The sequence below is a fragment of the Monodelphis domestica genome, chromosome 3, assembly GCF_027887165.1.
Source record: "Monodelphis domestica isolate mMonDom1 chromosome 3, mMonDom1.pri, whole genome shotgun sequence".
In the NCBI taxonomy this organism is placed as follows: domain Eukaryota; kingdom Metazoa; phylum Chordata; class Mammalia; order Didelphimorphia; family Didelphidae; genus Monodelphis; species Monodelphis domestica.
In genome coordinates, this window is record NC_077229.1 from 89,060,595 (window position 1) to 89,085,302 (window position 24,708).

Here is a 24,708-nt window from a genome sequence, read left to right on the forward strand (position 1 = left end):
CTGACTCTCCAGTCTCTTCTTTCTCCCTCTTTCTCTTTCTCTTCCTTCTCTCCTCACAGCTGCACTAGCCCAGTGAGGAGGAACCAATCAGCATGAAAGTGCAGCTGTCTGGAGTTCTTCAGTCACTGGGAGGTCCCCAGGAGCAAGGCCTCTGGCTCTGCCTTACATTTTGATGATGTTTATGTTGCTGAAGCATTTTCCTATCCATTATCTCATTAGATCTTCCTCACATCAGTCCTTGAGGTAAGGGGGAGGTAAGGGTTCCTACTCCTATTTTGCAGATGGGGAAAATGAGATCTAGAAAAGGAAAGTAGATTTTTGCCCAAGGTAATAAGACAGTAATTAGTTTGGGCCTTTTTCCTTGATATTTTGATTTTAGTACCCTCATGGCACCTAGCATTAGCCTGGACGCACAGAGAGAAAACTTTCTTATTGACTGGGAAATGGAGGATCAGCTTGTATTTAGAAAAGAGAAGAAAGTATATACTCCTCCCCTCCCAGGCCACCATCCCATCAAGGGTGGCAGAGTACAAGAGTTCAAACTCAATGGGAATTCACTCCTAGGGGCAACCTCCATGGGCAATCCAAGTCGACTGTTGATTATTTGGTCAATGGCTTATCTAGAGCACATGTCCAATCCTGGCTTGGGCTTCCTCAGGAAAACATAAGGGCCAGAAGACCTCGCTCCAGGTGAGCTCATTGTCAAATCCTACCCCAACTCCTAAGCCCACTGCACAGAGCAGTCCAGCAGAATGGAAAGAACCCAAGTCAGGAGACCTGGACTGGACTTCTGGCTGTGCCACTTATATAAGCCATGTGATACCAGACAAGGCAGTAGCCCTCCCCGATCATTTCCCTATCTGCAAAACAGGGCACACATGTGTGTCTGTGTGTGAACTCTAAAGGGTTTTATGGCTGTGAGGGATTATTATGAGAGGATCACAGAATGGAAGCAGAAGAGATCTTACAGATAATCTAGTCTGACTCTCTTTTTATAGAGGAGGAAACTGAGGCCCTGATAAGGGCAGTAATTTGTCCCAAGTCATTCAGGTATTAAATAGAATTGAAATTGGAAACTGGATCCTCTAAACCCAGGGCTTTTTCTCTTTTTTCTGTCCTTTGTATGCCAAACAGCTAGGGAAAGACTCAGCCAACTCAGCCCCTCTTCCTCTAGGCAGACTCTCCCCAGCCATGCCATGTCCTGTCCCTCTGCCATGGAAGATAGGGGAGGAGAGAGGATAAGAGTATTGTGTGAAGCAGGCAGGCTCTGGAGGCTCCGAGCTCCTCTTGGTCTCAACTTCACAAATAGGGCCTACACAAGAGAGTTGCTGTTTTCACTGCAGTATAACTGTTCTCCTATATATATGCAAACACTCATTCTATTTAGTGTTTGCTAAATTCAGAAAATAAAAATGAATTTAAAAAAGGATTTTGTGAACTTGATTCAATGTATACAACAATGTCGTTCCCTATCCCCATCCTCCCCATATTCCTGAGCCTACTTTAAGTCCTGCTTCCTCCAGTAAACCTGCCCCGACAGTCCGGTCCCAGGCCATCGGGCTCACTTCTTCATTCTAACTAATATACCCTCTAGATCACACTTTTCTAAACTATAAAGTAATCTACAACAAGATGCAAGAGCACATAATCCAGAGGGGCAAGCACTGCATATAGGGCCAAAAGCCCTGACTTCCGTCTGATACTTTACCAGCTGTAGTGGGCAAGTGTCTTCACCTTTAGGCCTCAGTTCCTCATCTGTAAGATGGGAATAACCCTCACCACACTAACTACCAAGGAAGACTGTGAGAAAAGTGCTTGCAAACTTTACAGCAACTCAGAAGCATGAGTTCTTATTAAATTAGCATTTAATTCACCCTGGCTCTCTGATGGGTCAGTCTTCCCAGGTCAGACCCCAGGACTCCTCCCTCGCCTGTCTTCCCTGAAGCATGAGGTCAGGCCCAAATTAGACATGGAAGTCAAGTTACTCTCTGATTACAGAAGCTGTGCCCAGCTAAGGAGCTCAGCTTAGGTACAGAGTGGTGGAAGCCTTGGATACGGGTGTGCTATCCACCTGTTTAAAGCCCCTAAGCCATCTCTGAAGGGGGGCCCAATTTGCTAACAAATAAAATAGCCCACCCTGGATCACTAACAGTGGAGGAAAGGAAATGAGAAGGTAGAGAGGGGGAGCAGGGAAAATCCTAATCTTTCCCTCAACCAATCTGGGATATGGAAATTACCACCATTTTTCAACTTCTAGGAGCAAAAAGGCCCATGAGAAGTTTCCTCATTCAATCCCATTCCTCTTGGACAGACCCCTTTGAACAAAAAGAAATCTTTTAAGGGCTCAAACAGATCTGGGAACTCATTGATTTGCATGTCCTCTCCAACAATGCAGATGGCAAATCATCCATGACTGTGCAAATCTTGTTGATACATCCCATAAATTCACCACCAGGGGTCCCTTCCTCATCTTCTCCTAACATGTCTACAAGTACTCAGACTGGCTGTTCACCTGTCACCCCAGAACCATTCCCACACGATCTACTTTTCCTTTTAAACAAGTCCCTAAAGACATCTTTTTAGCCCTATTCATCAAAGTTCCTCATTGCTAATATGTTGCAACCAGCCCCCTCTAACCTACCATGTGCCTTTCCAGGACCTTCTAGGTGGCACAGAAAAGTCCTGGACTTGGGAGCCAGAAAGACTTGAGTTCAAATCCCTTCTCAGACATTAGTTGTGTGACCTGGCCAAATCACTTAACCTCTAGTTGCCTCGGCTTCCCCAAAGTATAAAATGGGGATAATAGCACCCTACCTCTCAGGGTTCTTGCATGGATCAAATGAGATGATATTTGTAAAACACTTTGGTTAACCTTAAAGCACCATGTGAGAGCTATAAGCATTTATTACTCTATTCTCTAGGGCTACAATCCTAGATGATCTCAAACAGCCCTTGGAACATAGCACCAACATACAACATCCAGAACTGAAAGATCATAAAGTCCAAGCTGATTGTCAGATGGGGAAATGGAGGCCCAAAGAGTGGGAGGCTCTTATTCAAGCAATCCAGAGACAATGTCCACACAGCAAAACACTGGTAGGGGGTTGAAGAGTACAGGGTCATGCCCCCCCCCCCCGGCGCCCCCCCTCCCCAGTTTGAGACTCTCACCATTACCATGTTTCACTGCCTTCCAGCCTCCCTTATCATCCCATCCAAAGTCAACATCTACCCAAAGTGCCCCACCCCCAGGAAGCTCGAAGGGTCTAGACCTTGGGCCTGGATTTTAGGCTCCTGGGTTTTAGCTCCCTAGTAACAGAGTGGTCTGCTTTGTCTATGGAGGAAGAACAGCTAGAATATGCAGGGGAGGGTCCTCTTGGTACAAGGGAAAGAATGGGTCCAGTCTGAAAGGGGCTTTCAGAACTCTAGAAAAACAGGGCTAATTAAAACCAGCAGCAGCCCCTGGCTCTGACCCACTCAGCTATCCTCTACCCTCCTCTTCCTAGAGATGACAACTGATAATTGCATTCCCTATCCTCCCCAAACCTCCCAGATGAAAGCTAGTCTTTCAGGCACTCTGCCTAGGCTTAATGAAAGGTTAAGCGGGCCCAGAGCTGTCACCTAGCTACATCTCCTCCGGAATTGAGAAGAATTGAAACAGTCCCATCTCCCAAACCCTGGGTCTGAAGAACAAGTAGGATATAGTAAGGCAAAAAGAGGGAGAAGCAGAATGGGTAACCAGGGTGAGACAGAACTCCTAAAAGAGAGGGAGAGAATAAAATTGGAATGGTGAATAAAGCAGCCCTGCTATGGTAGAAGGAACCCCGAGTCAGAAGTCCTGGTTCTGCCCCTGATACATATTTGACCTTGGCCCAGTCCTGTCCCTTCTGGGGCCCTCAGTTTTCCCATTTGTCAAATGAGGGAAATAACTCCTGCCCTAACTCCCTTTCGTGTTGCTGTGAGGATTAAATGAGAGATGAGGATGGGCAAGTGCTTCAGAAGACCAGCAGTTTACATTCCCTTTAAGGATTCATGACAACTGTGTGAAGTGAGTATTGCCAGGCTTACAGGGGAGGAAAATAAAGCTCAAAAATGAGGAATCTGCTCAAAGTGCTAGTAAGCACCACTGCTCAGAGCAAGCAAGATCTTCCATCTTCAAGTTGACAGCTCTTTTCCCTAAACCATGCCACTAGATTTCCATCATCCTTTGATGTCTATCTTCCAAGGGGTGACTAGCAGCTCCAGCAATCTGAGTAAATGGGCTTCAAGAAGCTGAGAAAGCCCCCCAACCCCACCCCAGGTAGCAAAAGTTGGTGATACTTCTGGATGTGGACCCAAGGGCAACTGAGGACAGAAATCTTGAGTTACTCAGGACTAGAGGAGAGGGCTATAAAGTTTGCTCAGGTCACTGGCTCTGCTATTTGGCCTCTGACCCATACTCACACACTCTCATTCTCTCTCTCTCTCCCCCTCCCTCCCAGCAAAATCAGAGGAGACAGGGACTCTTCCCACAAACAACTTAGAAGTGGGGCAAATCAAGATCCAGAAGTTAGGTACCAGGGTTAAGGTCACACAGGAAATGAGGGGCAGAGCATAGGGTAATGGAAAAAGCACTAGATTTGGACTTTGGGGACATGGATCCAAATTGTGCTTCTGCCACTTACTGACTATGTGACGGGAAAAGTGGATTCAGTTAGTCCACAAGCATTTATTAAGTGACTTCTAGGTCTGTCAACAAACACTTATTAAGCACCTACTAGGTGCAATGCACTGTGCTAAGTACAGCTAAGTCTCCTTTATCTACTCAATAAAATGGGGGTGAAAGATCCTACATTATTCGCAGGGTGCTTAACATACAATAGAAACTGTATTTACTACTCTCCCAGCATGTGGTCCAGATCTCTAATCAGCAGACTTCATCATCTCCCACCCTAACAGTCAGAGATCTTGACCCCAGGCCATTAAGCACTTGGTGGGGAGGGAGAAATGGCTGAAGGATCCACCCCACCCCCACAGTCCCAGGTTCAGTCCTTCCATCCTGTTCCCCTCTCCACCCCCCTTCATAATTAAGCTCTCCTATGTTGCAAGGTTCCTCCTAACTGGTTACTCCACCCTGACCTCCGAGCCAATTCCCAACTGTGTCATCAGGACTACATTTAATCACGAAGGAATGCCTCTTGAGGAGTGGGGGAGTTGGGGTTTTTTTTGGAGGGGGGGGGGGAGTCATGGAGGGTCGGGAGTTGAGGGAAACAATCCCTTACCCTGCCTCTGCCAGCCTAGCCTGGCCAGGCCTTCGAAGGCCTCTGGCAGGGCCCAGAACAAACAGACCAGGGAGACATTTTATCTGCAGATTTATTGCAACCAAATGGGGAGGGGCTTCCTGCCCCAGGCCTTAAAGGGGCAGATCCTGTACTGGGAATGGGAGGGGAGGGGAGGGGAGGGGTGGGAGGAAAGGGAAGGAGTATCTGGGAACCTGTGGAACCCACCAGGAGTGGGAAGGCAGGAGCTGGGTGGGGACAGAGGGGTGGGGTGAGGCCCTTGGGTTTAATTCCACCTGTTCAGCTCACCTAGGTTGGTCTCAACCTCTGGGAGGGGAGGGAGTCTCTGCAAGAAGCCAGAAGAGCTGGCTGGCAAAGGGCCCTTATTAGCCTGCTTACTATGGCCCCCAGAATGCCCCACAGCCAGAAAGCCCCGGATCCTCAGAGCCTCCAATCCAATAAGGCTTAAGGACACAGTGGGAAAAGCCAGAAGACCAAGGGCAGAGGGAGCAGGGTCCTCCTGGAAGTGGGCTCCCTCAAAGTGAAACTATGCACGGTGAGGATCAGAAGGCATCTGGAAACCACCTAACCAGGAGGGTCTCAACCCATTTGCCCTAGACTAGGGGCAGAGCTGCCATCTTCAAGTCTCTGAAAGGCAGGCACACAAAAGAGGGAGCACACTTGTTCTTTGTGGCCCCAAGGATTCAAACCAAGGGCCAATGGGCAAAGCCAGAGGAAAGCAGATTTGGGCTCATTAAAAATAACTCTCTAACAAGAGTTAGCCAACAATAAACTTGGGCATCTCCAGGGGTCATGACCTTCCCCTCCTTAGAGCTAATCACAAAACCGAAAATGGGAAAAACTGAGGGGGGATAATGCAATTTAACCCTGATTGATCTGAAACCCCTGCCCCAACATCCAAACCAATGATTGCCCAGACACCCTCCAGGGACAGGGAGCTCACTACTTCCTAGGGCAGTTCTTTCCACTGTTGGACAGCTCTAATTGTGAGGTAGTTTTGACTTACATCCACCTGAAACCTGCCTCTCTGAGACTTCCCTGCATTGCTCCCAGTTCTGGCCTTTGGGGCCAAGTGGAACCAGGCTAACTCCCTTTCTACATGACAGGCCTTCGGAAACTTGCCAACAGCTCTTGGCGCCCCCCAAGTCTTGAGGTGCACAAGGACAGTTCCCTGACTCATTCCTGCACTAGAAGGAGGTCAAACTAGATGCCCTTAAAGGTTTCTTCTGGCTCCAAAGTTCTGTAACTGTGAAAGTAGGTAGTCCAGATGAGGGGACAAAAGTAATCTATATTGGGGCCCAATCTTGACCCACTTTGGGTCCTACCCTCTGAGCCTCGATTTGTCCCCTCTCCAAGCCCCATCCCTTAGCCCTACACACACACACACACACACAGGTGCACAAATGAACACAGCAAGCTGAAACAGGCCTCTTTTCCTCAGAGATAACCACTAGTCCTCCCTGGGGTGACCCAAGCTAATGGCCAATTTGAAGGGACTTCTGTTCCTCTACTCCCAACCAACAGGACCTCCGTCCCCCCTGCCCCAACTCCCTTCTCTTTCATCCTAGTGCTGAAAATGACAATATTTCGGGTTAGCTTTTACTCTACTTGCCGTGAATAGCACCTCTCGGGCAGAGATCTTTTCCACTTTGGGAAAGTGCGGGGGAGGTGAAGGGGAAGACAGAAAGATTAGGGTTTCTGGATAAAGCCCTGCATGCCTAGCACCTGGATGAACTGAGAACCTCACTCAAGGCTAGGGAGATAATGAGAAATTACTTACTTTCCTTTCTCTAAATGTTAACAAGTCTAGAGAAAAGCAAGTTGGAGAGAAACAGGTTCACAAGCCTGCACCTGCCCCTCCTCCTGCCCCCCAGGAGTCTCCAAGCTCCGAAGCCCAGATGAAGAGAGGAGGGCAAATCAGCTCCCCAACTCTCTTGGCCTGTTGGGGCAAGAGGCTTTAGAAGGGAGGCAGATGGTACCTGTAGCTACAAGTCAGCACTGCAGCCCATTTCAAAGCTCGAAAGTCAGAGAAAGTCAGAGGGGAAATGATCAACGGGTTTCCCAGTAGATCCAGGAAAGCAGAATTAGATAGATGGCTGGGGGGAAGGGGGAAGGCCAGGGGAGGAGGGAGGAAAGAGGAGGGGGCTAAGGGAAGGGAGGAGACTCTTTCAATTTGCATCTATCAGTACAAGGGAACTCCAACCAACCAATGGGAGGGTCCTGGCTAAAACACACTTGGAGAACTTCCCCCATCAAGGACTCTCTGCTCTGGCTCAAGGACCCCTGCCACTCCCTTTTCAGGCGTAGGCTGATTCTGGCTCTCTACCACCGCCCACCCCCACCTCCCTTACGAAACTCCCTTCCCCCACCCTTCCCCTCACCCTCCTCCAGAGCCAGGTCCACTTTTCGTGAAGCCCCAGTGAATCTAGTCCTGTGCTAGAGACAGTTCGGAAGAGAAACTGAAAGAAGTCACAGTCCTTGCGCTCCAGAAGCCCACAAAGCTCCCATTTGTGCAGAGGCCCATAGCCTTTTCCAGTTTCCAAGAGCTTAACATAGTTCGGAATTAGAGGAACTGGGTTGAGTCTACACCAGCTGTGTAACTCTAGGCGAGTCACCTCTCTCCCGAGCCCCAGGAGCACTTGACTAGATGACATCTAGGATTGTTTGGAGTTCTAAGGCTTTGGTCTGAGTCTTAACGTGTTAGACAGGGCCCTAGACCTCTCCCCCTCCGGTGTCTACGGTTCACATCATTTGCTTGGAACCAAGCTAATGATTCCTGGAGACCGGGAGTTCTGTGTACCTTGGGGCTGTGATCTCATTGAAGGCAGGGGCTTTTTCTTTTCTTTTCTAACCCCTACTTTCTGTCTTAGTAACAACTCAAAAACAGAAGGGCAAGAGAGAGGCAAAATGGGATTAAGTGACTTGCCCAAGGTCACCCTGCTAAGGAAGTGTGGAAGACCAAATTTGAACCCAGGTCTTCCTGGCTGGTGCCCTCTCCACTGTGCTACCTAGCTGTCCCAAACAAGAGCTTTTTCTAAGCCTTCCGTGATCTTCATTCTCTCCCCAAACAAAAGAAACCAAGAGGTCATTTGCCTTTCTCTGAAACCTCACAAAACTCTTCACCTCTCTTGTGGCCCTTATAATCTACCTCCTATAATTCTTATTTACATGCTTGTTTCACTACTCCTACTAAACTATCAGCTCTAAGAGCAATTAAGGGTCCTCATACACAGTAGGAGTTAGAGAAATGTTTTGTTAAATTATACTCCTTTGAAATTCCCCAAGTGCCAAATACAGTGCCTAGGATAGTTCTAAATACTGGCTGCTCACAGACTGACATCAGTAACTTCTGCAGGAGCTCCAAAGCCACTCTCGTTTTGATGACTACTTTCTATTCGGAGTACTAGTGCCAGTCCCAAGATTGTGTTTCAAGGTTCCTCCTCGCACTAGCTTCCTATTCTAAGGGTCCTTACTGGCTTTGACATTGTATTCTCTGATAAAAGGGTACATCACTGGTCTCAGATCAGTATTGTTCTAAGTTACAGGCCCTTGTCTATTCTTGTTCAGATGAAGCTGCCCCACTTGGTAAGTACTAAACCAGACTGACCCACTAGCAGAGCTTTCACTGACTAATATTTTCAGGGTCCTCAGATAGTGGCACTGGAGAATTAAATATAATAAAAGGGAGAAGCCAATAAACAACCAGACTATCCAGTGCGTGGTTGTTCCCCCAGATGGATGGTAGGGGAGTGACAGTAGCCAATCACAAAGAGAGCTAGGGAGACAGAAAGGTGCAGCCTGTCACTGGTGATATTTGAGTTTGGGGAATGTTCAGCCATTGGTGCTGTTTATTATTTAACACATGCTTGGGGAGTATTAAATCAGACACCGGCTCAGGCTCTCTAACTATTAAATGCACTGTCCTGTCTCTCTCTGGCTGTGACCTGCACCTGACACTCAAATAAAATACCCTTGATCACGCCCGGAACCAACCTGGCTACACAGCCAAGGGAGGTGCTGATGCTTGTTACAGTGGGTGAGGGGAGGCAGGGGGCAGGGACTGTGACTTTATCCTTTCTGTAGTTGAGCCTTGAACTGAGCCAAAAAGCCTTTTGTTATTTCAACTTGGAGGGTAGGGGGAAGAAGAGAGGAAGCAACACAGAAGTTCAAACTAGAAAACAGCGCTAGTGTCACCATTCCAGCTTTGAGGCTTTATTTCCCCATCTGTAAAATGGAGACAACAATTCCTTCCCTGCCAAACTCAAGGAATTGTTGAAAAGATTAAAGAGAGAATAAGTGTATTTTATTATAATTTTTATAAAGGGCCATACAAAGCTCAGAATTATCATTATCTTTATTTTAGCTATGGTTGATTTGGGGATCTTAAGCACAGCAGAAATTCTGGGCCAAGAAAACAACCTTGTCTTCCAGTGGGAAACAAGCTGATATAACTAAGGGCTAATGCCAGTTCACCCAGACTCATCTAGCCTCATCTCTTCAGTATGGAAGTAGCTTGCTCCAGCTAGAAAAGCCCTGGGCTGGGAGTATGGGCTTGGCTCCTTATTTACTGTGTGACTTTGAACTTTTATCTCTCTACACCTCATTTTCCTCATCTGAAAAATGGGTAAAAGTCTTCTCTGTCATAGGGCTGTTTATGAGAATCAAATAAGAAAGTGGAGGTGCAAGTACTTTGAAACATACATAGCATCCTATTACTACATAGCATTATTACCAACATGCTCTCTGGCAGGATACCAGGCCCCAGAGGTCTACCCAGAGGGTCTACACCTGGGGCTGCCATTACATAGTAGAAGTAAAGAACAACTTGAATGTAATGGGCAGGCATTAACATGCTTGTTGAACTGAATGGACAGGAGACTTGGATTTGAGCCCCACCTCTGTGACTTACTAGCTTTGTGAACTTGAATAAGTTATCCCCACTCTCCAGATCACTAGAGGTGCCTCTACTTCCTCATTTGAAAAATGGGAATAATAATCTCCTTGCTTTGCCTACTTTATAAGCCAATATGAAGATTAACTGAGAAAACAGTAACTATTTTGTTGACATTAAACCACTACAAAAGCATGAACTTTTATTATTCATCTTCTTAATATTACAAGAGAAGCTAATGACTCTCCCCAAGGTCTCAGTTTCCCCACCTTGAGTATTGCCACAAGTTTGCTGCGAACAAGCATCTTTTTTGCTTCCCCAGAAGCACAGCTACTGGACTCTATCCAGCCTTAACTCCAGGCACAGGCAACCAACAGTCTACCTCAGTGCTAAATCACCAACATGCTGGCCAATCAGAACTGAATAATGAATACCCCCCAAAACAACCCACGAATTAAATTTCCACTGTCCCTATTGACTCTTCTCCCTTTCGTTAAGCATTCGGAGCTGCAGGCCTCATTTATCCATCATCTAATTCACAGGTATTTCTTCCCCTAGGCTCCTACCACCACAGAGATGGCTTGAAGTAAACACAAAACCAAGCCAAATAAGCAAAACCCCCAAGTTGATTTGAGAAGAGTCAGACTTCTAGTTCCATTCTATCTTTGACCCCAGTTCTACTCTACTGTACTCATGGAATCGCAAAATTTCCAAGTTGGAAGGAATTTCAAGGGTTATTCTATCCAATAACAACTTGAACAGGAATCTATCCATCTCTAAAATGACAGGAACCCATTCCACTTTTAATGATGTCAAACCAGAGGTTTATAACTTTGTTAAAAAGTCTTTCCCCATATATCAAGGTGAAATTGACCTCTCTATAACTCCTAAATATTGGTCCCAGTTCTACCCTGTGGTAGTAAGTTCTATTATCTTCTCCACTTTGGGGCTGGGGTCTCTTGAAGTGTCTCTCCTTTGAAGAAATCTTAACAATGACAAGAGCAGGGCACAGGACTTCCCTGACAGTCTAGGTCCAGAGTGGTATATGGGGGTAAACCATTCTAAGCCAACCTCTTCCAATCATCCTGTTTGCCAAAAGGAAGTGAATGGATGGGTCCCAGAGGGAGGGCCCCCTGGAGTGGGTGTGGTTCCCTAGGTGGGATCCACCCAGGCTCTGCTGAGGAGAAGGGGGTAGGGAGGGGAGAGTGAACAGAGGAAGCCTGACAAGCACTTTAAGACTATTCTGTTTTCTGTACTGCTGTGGATATAGAGCACCCTGTAAGCTGCCAACAGAGAAAGTTTAAAAAATAAAACAAATAAACAAAATAACTCCCTGTTTAGTAGAAGGGGAGGTCAAACTCCATTATGGATGCCACCAAGGGGCAACCTCTATACCACTCCCCTCCCTTTCACCCTCGGCTCTCTTCCTGCCACTCCCTTCTCCTTAGTTCTACCAGGAGCTTCAGCTCAGCAAACCCCTGGTTTAACATCAAAATTTTACAACTACAGTGATGTTGGTGAAGTGGAAAGAACATGAAGTGAGTAGTGGTTCAAAGTTCTAAGTAGTTCTACCACTACCTACCTATGTGACCAACAATGAAAACATAACTTCTCTGGGCCTCAGTTTTTTCATCTGTAAAATGGGGAAGGGGAAGGAGGCCAAAATGACCTCTAAAATTTATAGCTTCCAAGTCTTACAACCTAGAACTTCATGGGAAAGGTCATGAAAAAAGCACAACATTCACATTTCATTATACTAACTGGTGAATTCCAGTAACCTGACTGAGGGAAATAAAAAGTTTGGGTACTGATAAAGCAGAGGACCTAGAATTCCTCACCAGAGTGGTTCAAACCCACTTTGGCTGCAGAACATGGTATTTCCCAAGCCTGAGAAAGGAGCTGCTCCTGTCCTTTCTCTATAAACTTATCCTACTAGCACTGGGTTGGAGGGATGAATGCAAGCTCTATAAGAAGGTTCTTTAGTCAAGGGTCTGTCTGACAACTTTCAGAAACATCTAATGGGTTCTGCAGGACTCCCTATGATGGAGGGAGAGGGAGATTGCCAAGCTCCAACTCCCTCACTCTTTTTTTTTTTAATTTTTTTAAACCCTTACCTTCCATCTTGGAATCAATACTGTGTATTGGCTCCAAGGCAGAAGATCGGTAAGGGCTAAGCAATGGGGGTCAAGTGACTTGCCCAGGGTCACACAGCTAGGAAGTGTCTGAGGCCAGATTTGAACCTAGGACCTCCCATCTCTAGGCCTGACTCTCAATCTACTGAGTCATCCAGCTGCCCCCTTCCCCTCACTCTTGAGTCACTAGGGGCTCAAGGTTCCCACAGTGTAATAGTGTCATGGCATAAAGTCAACAGGATAGAATCAAGGCCACAGCTTTGGTAGGCCAAGGGAAACTGGGGAGGAGGAACCAGGGTCTCCAGAAGCCAAGAATGGAAAAGTAAGAGGTTGCTACCAAATGGATCAGTCTTTGAAGTTGGAAGGAGTTAAAAGCCAAGGCATAATTGGGGGGAGAGGGGGAAAAGGAGAGGGGGAAGGAGTAGAGAACCTCAGAGATTGAGAGGGGGGAAAGGAGGGAGGAAGAAGGTTTGGGAAAGGTAGTAGTAAGTACCTCCACTAGGGTCATGGTATGGAATGCCAGATGTCAAAGATGTAAGGGCCCACAGAACACAGAACACAGGAGCAAGAGTTGGTGCTGGAAGGGCCCACAGAACACAGAACCCAGGGGCAAGGAAGGGTTGGTGCTGGAAAGGGCCCGCGGAACACAGAACAAGCCATAAACACTGACTACAGGAACTGGAAGAGATCTTGGAGTTCATCTATCTAGTCCAGCCCCCTAAAATGACAGAGGGGAAAACTGAGGTTCAAGAAAGATTGTCCAGGAGGCCACAGATGGGCTACCAGGGCTGATTCGAAGGTTAAAAGCCAGGCGCGAGCCGGAGCCTGACGATCCCAGCTGGGCCTACGTGCCCCGACAAGGCCAGGGCGTCCCGGAGGGGACTAGTCTGGCCCCAGGCCCTGGCCCCGTCCCCACCCCCACGCAGCAGGCCTGAGCTCGAACCTCTAGGGCCGCGCGGATAGTCCCCCTTTTACAGGGAGCCCTGGCCCAGGGGCTGCCGGGCAGGGAGTGGCCTCCCCGTCAGCCGGCCTCGGGCCGGGGCCTCCGCCCTGGGGACCCCACCCCTGGCGTCCCCTCCCGCCCCTTCCCCGCGGAGGGGGGGCGCCCGAGGAGGGGAGGCGCGGGGGGCTCCTACCTCCTTCCCCGGCGGTGGTGGTGGCGGTGGCGGCGGCAGCTCGGCTCGGGCCCGCTCGGGGAGACAGCGGCTGAAGACGGGGCCGGGGCCGGGGCCGAAGCCGGGCTGGGGCTGGCCCCGACCCCCCGCCCCCCGCTGCCGCCGCCGCCGGTGGCCAATCCCCGCCCAAGCTGAGGGGAGGGCGATGCAAATGAGCCCGGATCTGGGTCCGCCCCCCCGCCCCGTGCCCCGCGCCCCGCGCCAGGCCGTGAAGCCCCGGCCTCGCGTGAGAGGCGTGACCCGGGGGGCCCCAAGGACCTCCCCGGGGAGCGACGGGGGACTGCCCCCCTCCCCCCGGGGCTGGGGAGGAGTTGGGGGGGCGACTGAGGACGGTTACACAACCAGAAGGGGGGGCTGGCAGGGAGGGGCCCCGGGGGAGGGGGCAAAGGGGAGGGGGCCGGCCTGCGGCCGCACAGCCGGAAGTCAGGGACCGCCACCGGCCTCTGGCGAGAGGAACTCGGCCTGCGAGCTCCACCCCCCTCCCTTTCCCTTTCCCTTCCCCTTCCCCTTCTTCCTCTCTCCCTGGGACTTGTGACCCGCCGCTTTCCCCGCCCCTCAAGCCTGTCATTGGTCTGCTGGCGAGTCCAGCCTTATGCACCCATTGGTCGGCTTGTCCGCCGCTCACCGCCCCTCCTCCGCACCGCCCCTTCCCCCGAGCCCCGGTTGGCCTGGGCTTCGGACGCCCCTGCGGGGTACACTGGGACTGGTAGTCTGAACAACCCTTTCCACCTGCTGGCGGGAGGAGGCGGAAGAACTACAACACCCAGAGACCCCCCCGGCTCCAATCACCCACCCCCCAACACTCCACCTCCCTCCCTTCTTTGCAAAGCCCCCCTCCCTGTTTTTCTGCCCCCCCTTCCCCCCCCTCGGCCCCCACGAAGCTTCAGTCCAGCCAACTACAACGTATGCACGCAGCACAGAATAAGCATTTGAGGGGCTCCTGCAAGCCACCCCCACTTCCCCTCTAAAAAATGTACCAGTTGCAAACTTAACCCGCACCCCCCTACTAACACTACCACCTCGATGCAAACATCCCTGTCCCTCGCGGGCAACAGCCTCCAAAATGCAGCGAGCGACTCTCCTAAGGAGGGGGCAGAGGAAGGAGCCGGGGTCCTAGCGACACCCCTCCCCCCCAAGCCTTCAACTCTCCTAGCTCCCTGACTTTAGAGCAGCAACCCCCCCCTCCACCAGCCGCGCAGCTGCTTATCCCCCTTCCTTTCCTCCAATAAAACCTTGAGATCAAACTTACGGCTACCCCCCCATCTCCGGGCAAAGACTTTGCTGCTCCCCTTCCCCCAGCGCGCGGAGGGAGGGAAGAGGGGGGAGGGCATGGAGAAGTGGGGGCGATGCACCCCCCTCCCCTTCCTCTATGATCGCAGCTAGCCCCCAGCTCTTACCTCGCCGGTCCCGGGAGGAGGAGGACAGGAGAAGCAGGAGGAGAGCGGGGGTCCGGCGGGGGAGGGGGCCAGGGAGGGGGAAGGGGCGGCCCTGGCTGCCTCCCCCCGGTCAGTGGGTGCCGGGCCGGGCCGTGCCGTCCCTCGCTGCGCCCGCGCCCTCCCGCTCTCCTTCTCGCGCTCCGGCGGCGCCGCGGCCCCTACTGTAACTGTACGGGGTGTGCGGAGCCCCGTATGATGCTCTCCGCTCCCTTCCTGGTTTCTCCGAGGGCAGAGGGGTCCTCCCTTCTCTTAAAGGTGCCGCAGCTCCACTCCCGGCCCCCGCGCCTCCCCCCCCTCTATGCCCCCCCCCCAGGCGGGGAGGCTGGAACTGGCTCTGCAGGTCCCTAGCCAAGGGCAGGACACCCCCCTCCTGCCACGTCTTAGCCCTCCCGCTTGGCGCCCGGTGGGGCTCCTGGTGCAGTGAGAACCGGGAAGGGACGGGGGAAAAAACCCAGAGGTGGGGGGAGTATGGGTTCTGCCCCCTCCCCACTCCCTCTTGTACCCCTCCTCCTCCCCTCCCCGGCCGCCTCCTCCTCCCTGACCTCCGGCTTCCCTCCATGGCTCAGTTCCATGTTGCCATCTTATCTGCCCCCAGAGCGCGCGCGGGGGGGGGGGGGGGGGGGGGAGGGGGGCAGATCTGGCTTCAGGGGAGGGGAAGGAGAGGGGGGGGCGCTCCGGGCCCTGCAGATAAACAGGCTGTGCAGAAATGGCACGGAGTTAGCGCGTCTCGGCCCCGGGTCCCTTCCAGCCCCCATCCCAACCTTGACATCTAAGAGGAGGGGGGGAGGGGTGCAGGCGGGGACTTCGACCCCCCTTCCCACCCCCAAACTGGTCTCCAGCGATTATATAAATTATTTCCCACCTTTGCCTAGTCGGGAGTGGGGAGGGCAGAGGAGGGGGATGCGGCGGGCGGGCCTCGTGGCTTTCCCTTTTAAAAGTTTCCCCCACCCGACTGAACCACTGGTGGGTGGGGTGGGGGAGAAGGGGAGGGCCTTTTGAGGCCCCCGGTGCCCTGGGACAGAAACCAAGAACCTCAATGTTTCTGCTCACCCAAAGACTCAGCAGTTTATCGACTCTACAATATGTCAGAGCTGGAAGAGCCCTCAGTTAGGGAGCTGTCCTTATCCAAACCCCTAACTTTACCGATAGAGAAACTGAGGGGCAAAGGGATGACGTTAATTTATCGAAGGTCACAGGGAATCGATGGCAGCGGCAGAATTCGAACGCAAACCTCTTCTGGGATGTAGTGGAAAGATACTAGATTTGTAGGAAGAGCTCTTGGAATAGATGATCTTCAAACTTCCTTAGAGTTCCTAAACTGAATTCTAGTTTTGTTTCGGGCTACCTGTGTGACCTTGGGCAAGTCACTTACTGCACTCTGGCCTCAAATTTCCTCCTTTGTACATTGAGGGGGTTGGAGAAGAGGATCTCCGGAGCTCCTTCCAGCCCCCAGTCCTATGACCCTGACTCCCACTTCTGTGACATTTGGTATCTTTTATTACAGGTGATTTCACCTGCTTTCTCCCAAGTGGTCAGGGAAATTGAAGCAGGAGGCAGAAGCCCTCACCTGACAACTTGAGCTTTCTTTTCCTCCCTATCCTCCCTTGAAAAAAAAAAAAAGCTCATCCTATAAACTCCCTTGTGCTAGAAAGCCCAGGAAACCCTAAAATGACTGAATTTTTGAAGGGGAAAGGAGGGGAAAAAAGCAAGAGGTACTTTGGGATCCTCGGGAAAAGGAGGACTGAGCTCCCTGGAAGAAGGCAGAGGGTAAAGGGGAGAGTGAGGCATGAGAAAAGGGAGTATCTTTCCTAGCCTTCACCAAGCCCCCTTCCCCTTTCTGGGACTCAGTTTCCTCATCTGTAAAATACCCTAAAACCTCCTAGGTTGGTCTAAATGTCCATTATTCAGCCTTCAAATTGAAGCTAACATGGAAAGACAGCATGAGTTAGTAGACAGGCAGATGTCCTTGGAGCCAGGAAAACATGGATGCAAATCCCATTTCTGACCCATGGTTGCTGAGTGACCCTGGGCAAGTCACCTCAGCCTTCAGGGATCTGTGGAAGCAATTCTAAAAGACTAGAAACAACAGAGAAGTTGCAGCCCTGCATTGGCAGCCAATTTTCTCAGCCAAGAGTTTTATATAAAGGAAATATCCAGTCCTTAATAATAATAATAATAATAATAATAATAAATACATTCCCACATTGCTTTTAAGTTTACAAAACCTTTCCTCCCCCACTGGAGATAAGCTGAGCAGGTAGTGTCATCCCCCTTTTACAGATGAGGAAAATGAGGCTCAGGGAGTCAAAATGGTTTGACCTCCATCCTACAGCTAGAAATAGATTTGAACTCAGATCTCCAGAATCCAGTCTCTCCCTAGAAAAATATAATAACAATAACTGGAATTTGTCAAATTCTTTAAGGTTCTTAAAGCCCTACTTCCTAGAGTGCCTCATTGAATCCTCCCAATAACCCTAAGAGGAAAGTGCTGTTATTATTCCCATTTTACAGAAGAGGAAACTGAGGCTGGGCATAGTAGAGTGAAGAGGAGAGGAGAATCACGGAGACAAGGTTTAGTAGAATAAATGTTTAGGGCATCTTTCCAGCCAAACAAAGCACTTGGAGTCTCTTCACTTGACTTGACTCGTTTATACCCACACTAGACCTGGGGCAGAAGAAAAGAAATCATTCCTTGCATTTCTGTGGGTGGAGAAAATGAAAACAAAAAAACAGGTCCAGAGAAAGAGATGTAAATTGCTCCTAAGCGATACCCCCCTAAGATGGCCAGCGCTGGGGAGAAATCAGCATCCCTGGTACTCTAATCCCTAGGCTCATGCTCTTATTCTGAGCTATACTTAGAAAGCTGAGGAGCAGAGTTCAGCAAAGGCTCTCTTCCCTGGCTTGGAGAGAGCTCCTCAGTGCAAGGTGGCACCCCCAGGGACCACTGCCATCCTGTGGGGAGCCACCACCCATTATTGACTGAGCTCAGGTCTCTGCTGTGAAAACCCATTTGGGTAGAAGTGCAAACATATTTTCCTCTAGAAACTGTGCTGATTAGGACATTATTTCTTTAAAAAAAAAATCAGCCTTCGGAATAAAAGCCAAAGGGAAGAATAGGTGAATTGTACAATCAATCAATAAATATTGATCAATTGCCTGCTACATGCCAGGCTTTATACAAAGAGACAAAAAGACGGTTCCTGCCCTCAAGGAGTTTACAATCTAATGGGAAGCTTGCAATTTCTTTAGGTGGGCAATAACCAAAATTATCTTTGGCATATCATGTCTATTTCTATCTGCCCTGAGAAGTGCCCATGTTGGCTGTGCCTTTTCAATGAATAAACACAGGCAAGCCCCATTCCATGTCTCAGTTTGCCCTTCTGTAGCTTCAAGGTGACAGAGAAAGGCTGGGACAAACAACCTTGAGAGGATAGGGACAGGAGGCAAATATTTCTTTAAGATGTAAATAAATAGGGGGCAGCTGGGTAGCTCAGTTGAAGAGCCAGGCCTAGAGATGGGAGGTCCTAGATTCAAATTTGGCCTCAGACATTTCAGCTGTGTGACCCTGGGCAAGTCACTTAACCCCCATTGCCTGGCCCTTCCCACTCTTCTGCCTTGGAACCAACACATAGTATTGATTCCAAGACGGAAGCTTAGGGTTTAAAAAAAAATAAAAAGTAAATAAATAAATTTAAAAATATAAAATAAATAATAAATTAAAAAGATAAATAAATGAAACTGGATTACCATCAACATTGCTTTGCACAGAACAGGAGCTCCAAAACAATCAGTTTACCATTGTCTGTAGCCAAAGGGTGAACTGTCAGGCCAACTTGACCCTGCCAACCACTCACCTCCCCACTCCTGGCCCCAACATATTTTCCTTTCCAGCTCAGGGAAAGGGGATTCATTTTGAAGAGGAGGCAAAAGCAAATACAATTAGAGAACTCAATCTGTGTCCAAGCAAAATAATCATCACAAACTGCCTTCCAAAATTAAGTCTACACGAATGAGATTTTTGATCTTCTGAAATTTTGGAATGTCCATGCTTCAGTTTCCCTTCTACCAACATGGCGGCAGGGCCATTGCCAACACATTCTAAAGGGAGTCGATGGCCTAAGAGTTACTTGTCATAACAAAACCTGCCTTCAGCCTGGTGGTGAGTCCTCTATATATCTGTCATCTGTCTGGGAAATTTTGATGTCAGCAAAAAATTAGAATGTAATTGGCTACGGTCTTGCTCACTAGACTATGGGACAGCCAACCTCATTTCAGGAGTGCCAGAAGACTGAGGCACAGGCACATCTTTCAAACATTCAAAATTCTGCAGGGAAAAAAAAGTGGATTCAGGAAACAACAGACTGGCAACCTTCGTGTTGATACCTGCCAAACTCCACAACGTGTTATTCACCAGGTGGCTGGCAATCGTGGAGCGATCACCAGGAACTAGCAAGGGTTCCTTAAGAAAAATAAAAACTGGGGGCAGCAGCTAGGTGGATTGAGATCCAGGATCGGGAGGTCCTGGGTTCAAATTTGATAATTGTGGGATCCTGAGCAAGTCCTGTGACCCTGATTACGTAGCCTTACTACGCTTCAGCCTTGGAGCCAATACACAATATTGATTCTAAGATGGAAGGTAAGTTAAAAAAAAAAAAGAACCATAACTTTTCTATAGCCCCTTCTGAGTGCCAGGCACTGTTCTAAACACAGTGATCATGGAAATAGGGTTTGAGTGGTTTGAGTGATAACACATGTATAACCCAGAGGAATTGCTTGTCAGCTTCGGAAGGGGGGCTGGAAGAGGGGAGGGAGACAACAAGAATCATGCAACCATGGGGGGAAATTTTTAAATTAAAAAAAAAACAAAACAGTGCTTTTCAAACCTTGATTTTTTCACAACAACCCTGGGTGGCAGGTGCAAAAATCCCCATTTTGCAGTTGGAGAAACTGAGGTAAATGGGGGTTAAGTGACTAGCCCAGGGTCATAAAGCTGATAAGTATTTGAAGCTGGATCTGAATTCAGATCTTCCCACATTCAGAATGAATCATGCCACAACAACCTCACTTACTTTCTTTGGATAGAATTACCAGACTATATTAGAAAATCAAGGCAGGGCAGCATTTCTCGATTTTAGCAAAGCATTTAACAGGAAAGGATCATAAGATCATAGAACTAGAAAAGAACGTAAATGTTATCTGGTCCAACATCCTCAATTTACATATGAGGAAACTGAGGCCAGAAAGACTTTTTAAAATTATCTGTTTTAGGAGGCAGCTGGGTGGCTCCGTGGATTGAGAGCCAGGCCCAGAGAGAGAAGATCCTGGGTTCAAATCTGACCTCAGATACTGCCTAGCTGTGTGACCCTGGGCAAGTCACTTAACCCCCATTACCTAGCCCTTATCACTCTTCTGCCTTGGAACCAATATTTAGTATTGACTCTAAGACAGAAGGGAAGGGTTTGAAACAAATAACCCCCCCAAAATATCTCCAAAGGTTAGGGCCTGTGTCAGTGGAGGAAAAGCTCCTGTGCCCCCGACAAAAAGAACCCAAAGAACCTTGAAGTGCTGGTGCAAGATGCACACAACATGATTATCCAGTTTTCACACAGCAAAAAAGCCTGGAGGGATCCCTCACTGCGTCGGTTAGCAAAGTGCAGCTATGGGCAGGCTGACAAGAGGCTGACACCAAACCACTGAAATTTAACAGAGATCAATGCTAAGTCCTCTCTTTAGGTCTTTTTTTTTTTAATCAATTACACAAGTAATTGATGGAGACAACCTGGCTTGATCACGGGTTCCCTTGAAGAGTACCTGGGGGCTTTCCTAGACGGCAAGTTCGATAAGATAGGGCAGCCAGGAAGACCCTTCTGCCAGACTGCAGGCAGTCGGGGAAGGACTGGACCTGCCAAAGCTCGGGGGAAACCGGAAGGCAGTGGGGATGCTGAGCCTGGGGAAGAGTAGCCTTCCAGGGGGAGAATTCTTGTCTTCAAACCGCTTTAGGGTTGTTCTATGGAAAAGAGATTAGACTCGTCCTGCTTAGCTCCAGAGAACAGAAGAACTAGGACCCGTGAGGGGAAGTTGCAAGGGGCAGGGCGGTGAGGTGGCTCAGTGGATAGAGAGTTAGGACTAAGAGACAGAAAGTCCTGGGTTCAAATGTGACCTCAGGTACTTTCCAGCTGTATGAGTCATTTAACCCAAGTGACCTAGCCCTAACTGCTCTTCTGCCTTGGAACCAACATACAATATTGATTTCAAAAGATGGAAAGTGAGAATTTAAAAAAAAAAAAGGAGATTAAAAAGGGGTAGCTGGGTGGCTCTGTGGATAGAAAACCAGGTTGAAGAGAATGGGAGTCCCAAGCTTCAAATCTGGCCTTCAGATACTTCCTAGCTATGTGACCCTGGGCAGGTCACTTAACTTTTGCCTAGCCCTTACAGTTCTTCTGCTTTAGAACCAATATGCAGTATTGAGTCCAAGATGGAAGATAAGGGTTTTCTTCTGTTTTATTTTTTAATAGGAAATTACAAAGGGGCAGCTAGGTAGATTAAGAGCCAGACACTTCCTAGCTGTGTGATCCTGGGCAAGTCACTTAACCCCCATTACCCAGCTTTTACCACTCTTCTGCTTTGGAACTAATGCACAGGTTTGATTCTAAGATGGAAGGTATGGGTTTAAAAAAAAGGAACTTATAAAAGGGCAGCTTTTGGTTTATTTATTATTTTATTATTTATTTATGTTATGTTATGCTATGCTATGTTATATTATATTGTTATATCATATGATGTTATGTTATATTATATTATGTTATGCTATATTATATTATGTTATGTTATACTATATTATATTTTGACATGTTATGTTATATTATGTTATATTATATTACATTATATTATATTCTGTTATGTTATATTCTGTTATATTATTATATTATAATACTATATTGTATTACATTTTATTATAGTATAGTATAATATTGTATTGTATTATTATATTATATTACATTATATTATATTATAGTATAATATTGTATTGTATTATTATATTACATTACATTATACTATATTATACTATATGATATGATATGATATGATATGATATGATATGATATGATATGATATGATGTTGGTAGTCTCTCGAACCAAGGATGACGATTGTCTTTGTGCGTTTCTGTGCACAAAGACACTTGTGCATGAAGGAGATTTAAGTGGAAAAGTCAATGCACAGAGACAGTCCCACTCTCTCGGTGTTGGAAGCCTGGGTCCAGCGGCACGAAAAATTGTTACACCTGGAGACTTCCTCAGCTGCACTGGATGGCTCTGTTGTCCTTTGTGCTCCAACACGCCCTGAGCACTCCATAGTGCTTTGCTGCATCTCCATCTCAGCCGTTGAACCTTCTTGTTGGTTTCTTCTGCCTGTTCCACCGAAGCAGTCTTCACATGCTGGGTGAGCAAAGCCCTAGTTCGCCAGGGGTCGACAACCTGATGGCTACCCTCACGAGGTTTAGCCGACCTGTCGAAGCCGTTGCCCGGGGTGTGACTGCTGCCACATGCTAGCAGCTACTGGGAGCCACAAGTGAGAGCTGGGTGTCAGGTGAGGGTCAGAGGCTGGAGAGCTGCCCTAGGAGGGCACGACAAGCCCTCCATACCAGAGATACTACTCCTCCCTGAGCACCCCATATACCCCATTATTATAATAATATAATATAATATAATGTAATATAATGTAATGTAATGTAATGTAATGTAATATAATAATAATATAATATAAAATATATAATATATAATAATAATATTACATTACATTACATTACATTACATTACATTATATTATATTACATTACATTATATTATATTATATTATATTATATTATATTATATTATATTATATTATATTATATTATATTATATTATATTATATTATATTATATTATATTATATTATATTATATTATATTATATTATATTATATTATATTATCTATGAAGGACCTTACTGGACTTTGCTGGATTCCTTGCCATCAGAAGTGGTCAAGCTAAAGCTTACTGACCATCACCATTGGGAAAATCACAGAAGGGGCAGCCAGGTAGCTGGGTGGAGAGAGGAAGGAGGTTAGATGAGGTCTAAGGTCTCACCTGGAAGAATCTTTGATTCTGGGACTAGGACCGAAGGCTTGCTCGAAAGGTCCGGCGGTCTAGTTGGAGAGATGGGACAAATACACTCACGGGTCACGTTAAGATCGTGCCAAGTGACCAGGGAAGAGAGAGCCAGACCATGGCATCTCTCCTCTCCAGCAAGGGCTCTTCACTCCGTGTCTACCAGCTTGTTTATTTTTCTTAATATTTTGACAGCGGCACTCCAATATAACCCGTCCCTTGTCAATCTGTGTATTTTCTCAGAAGGGCTCCATAGTCTTCACTAGGCCATGCCAAAGGGTTCCATGGCACAAAAACGATTGAGCATCCTTTGCTCAGGGGGCTGTCATGGACAGCAGCCGATATCCACTGACCAGTGACCCAGAGGTTTGCCCCTCTGGATAAAGAGCCCGCTGGTTGCCTCTCCCTCCGTCTAGGATGTGGGCTGGGAGCTGCTTCTCCAGCCAGGAGCCTCTTCGCTGGGTGCGCTTCGGCACCCACTTCCTAAGCATCCTGTACGGGTGGCGAATTCCCCACAATGTGCAATCTTTCAGCATAGCTCAATGGAACGTCATGCAACAGAGCCCTGGGCCAATCCAGAGTCCCTGCAAATTATACTCTAGTAGTTATCCCTTTGCTAAAAGCAGTGACAAATTCCTGCTATTTAAGTTAGTACCAACATAGTGGGATGTTTTCAGTGTGCGCTTTGTTGCCCTTTAAAGTTGTCTTCATGTACATAGTTGGAGTAACTGTGCATATTGTTCTCTTTGCTCCGCTTTGTTCGTCATTGCATTCCAGGCATGGGGGAGGGCTTGTCTGAAAGCACAGAGGCAGGAAGGAGATGGGGAGCAGCGACTAGTCTACTGTGTCTGGAATGTAGAGTGCATGAAAGAAAATGATATGAAATAAGGTTGAGAAAGTCAGTTGGAAGCAAATTGTGGTGGGAGCCAAATTCCAGGTTTAAGGAGGTTATAGTTGGGTCGATGACCAGGCCTCAGACACTTCCCAAATGTGTGACCCTGGGCAAGTCACTTAACCCTGTTTGCCTCAGTTTCCTCATCAGTAAAATGAGCTGGAGAAAAAAATGGCAAGCCACTCTAGTATCTTTGCCAAGAAAACCCCACATGGGATCATGAAGAGTGGGACATGGCCAAAACAACTGAACAACAACAAGAAGAGGATGACCTGATAGAAATGCAAAAGGGGGAAGAGAAGGGGAATTAGGTGATATTTTAAAATTTCATTGTCATTCAGAATTAAACTTTATAAAATGCTTTCTTAATTATTTATTAAGAGAAAGGCTAGAGAACGTTGGAAAGAGTCCTAGGATTAAAGTCCAAAGACCTGAGTTCTAACTCTGCTTCTCTCACTTATTAGTAGGGTGACTGGTTTTGTTTTTTAAACCCTTACCTTTCATCTTAGAATCAATACTGTGTATCAGTTCTAAGACAGAAGAGAGGTAAGGGCTAGGCAATGGGGGCTAAGTGATTTGCCCAGGCCACACAGTTAGGAAGTATATGATGCAAGATTTGAACCCAGGACCTCCTATTTCTAGGCCTGGCTCTCTACCCACTGAGTCACCCTGATGCCCCATTGGTGGAGGTCTTGAATTTTAGCCTAAAGAGACAATGCTTTTCTTTTCTTTTTTAAACCCTTACCTTCCATCTTAA

General features: G+C 47.9%; 1 protein-coding gene across 3 annotated transcripts in view; it reads right to left on the minus strand.

The window, feature by feature from the left end:
• The window catches only part of ZBTB7A (zinc finger and BTB domain containing 7A), a 30,121-nt gene extending 14,932 nt beyond the window's left edge, over nt 1-15,189 (minus strand). The window contains exon 1 of one of the 3 annotated variants that reach the window (XM_056822425.1): nt 14,872-15,189. The gene's annotated coding sequence lies outside the window, so the exon portion shown is untranslated. Of the gene's footprint in view, nt 1-12,792; nt 13,280-13,435; nt 13,947-14,871 lie in introns of those variants that run through there. The other 2 variants (XM_056822426.1, XM_056822427.1) reach the window with 2 other exon arrangements.
• Nucleotides 15,190-24,708: the final 9,519 nt, after the last annotated feature.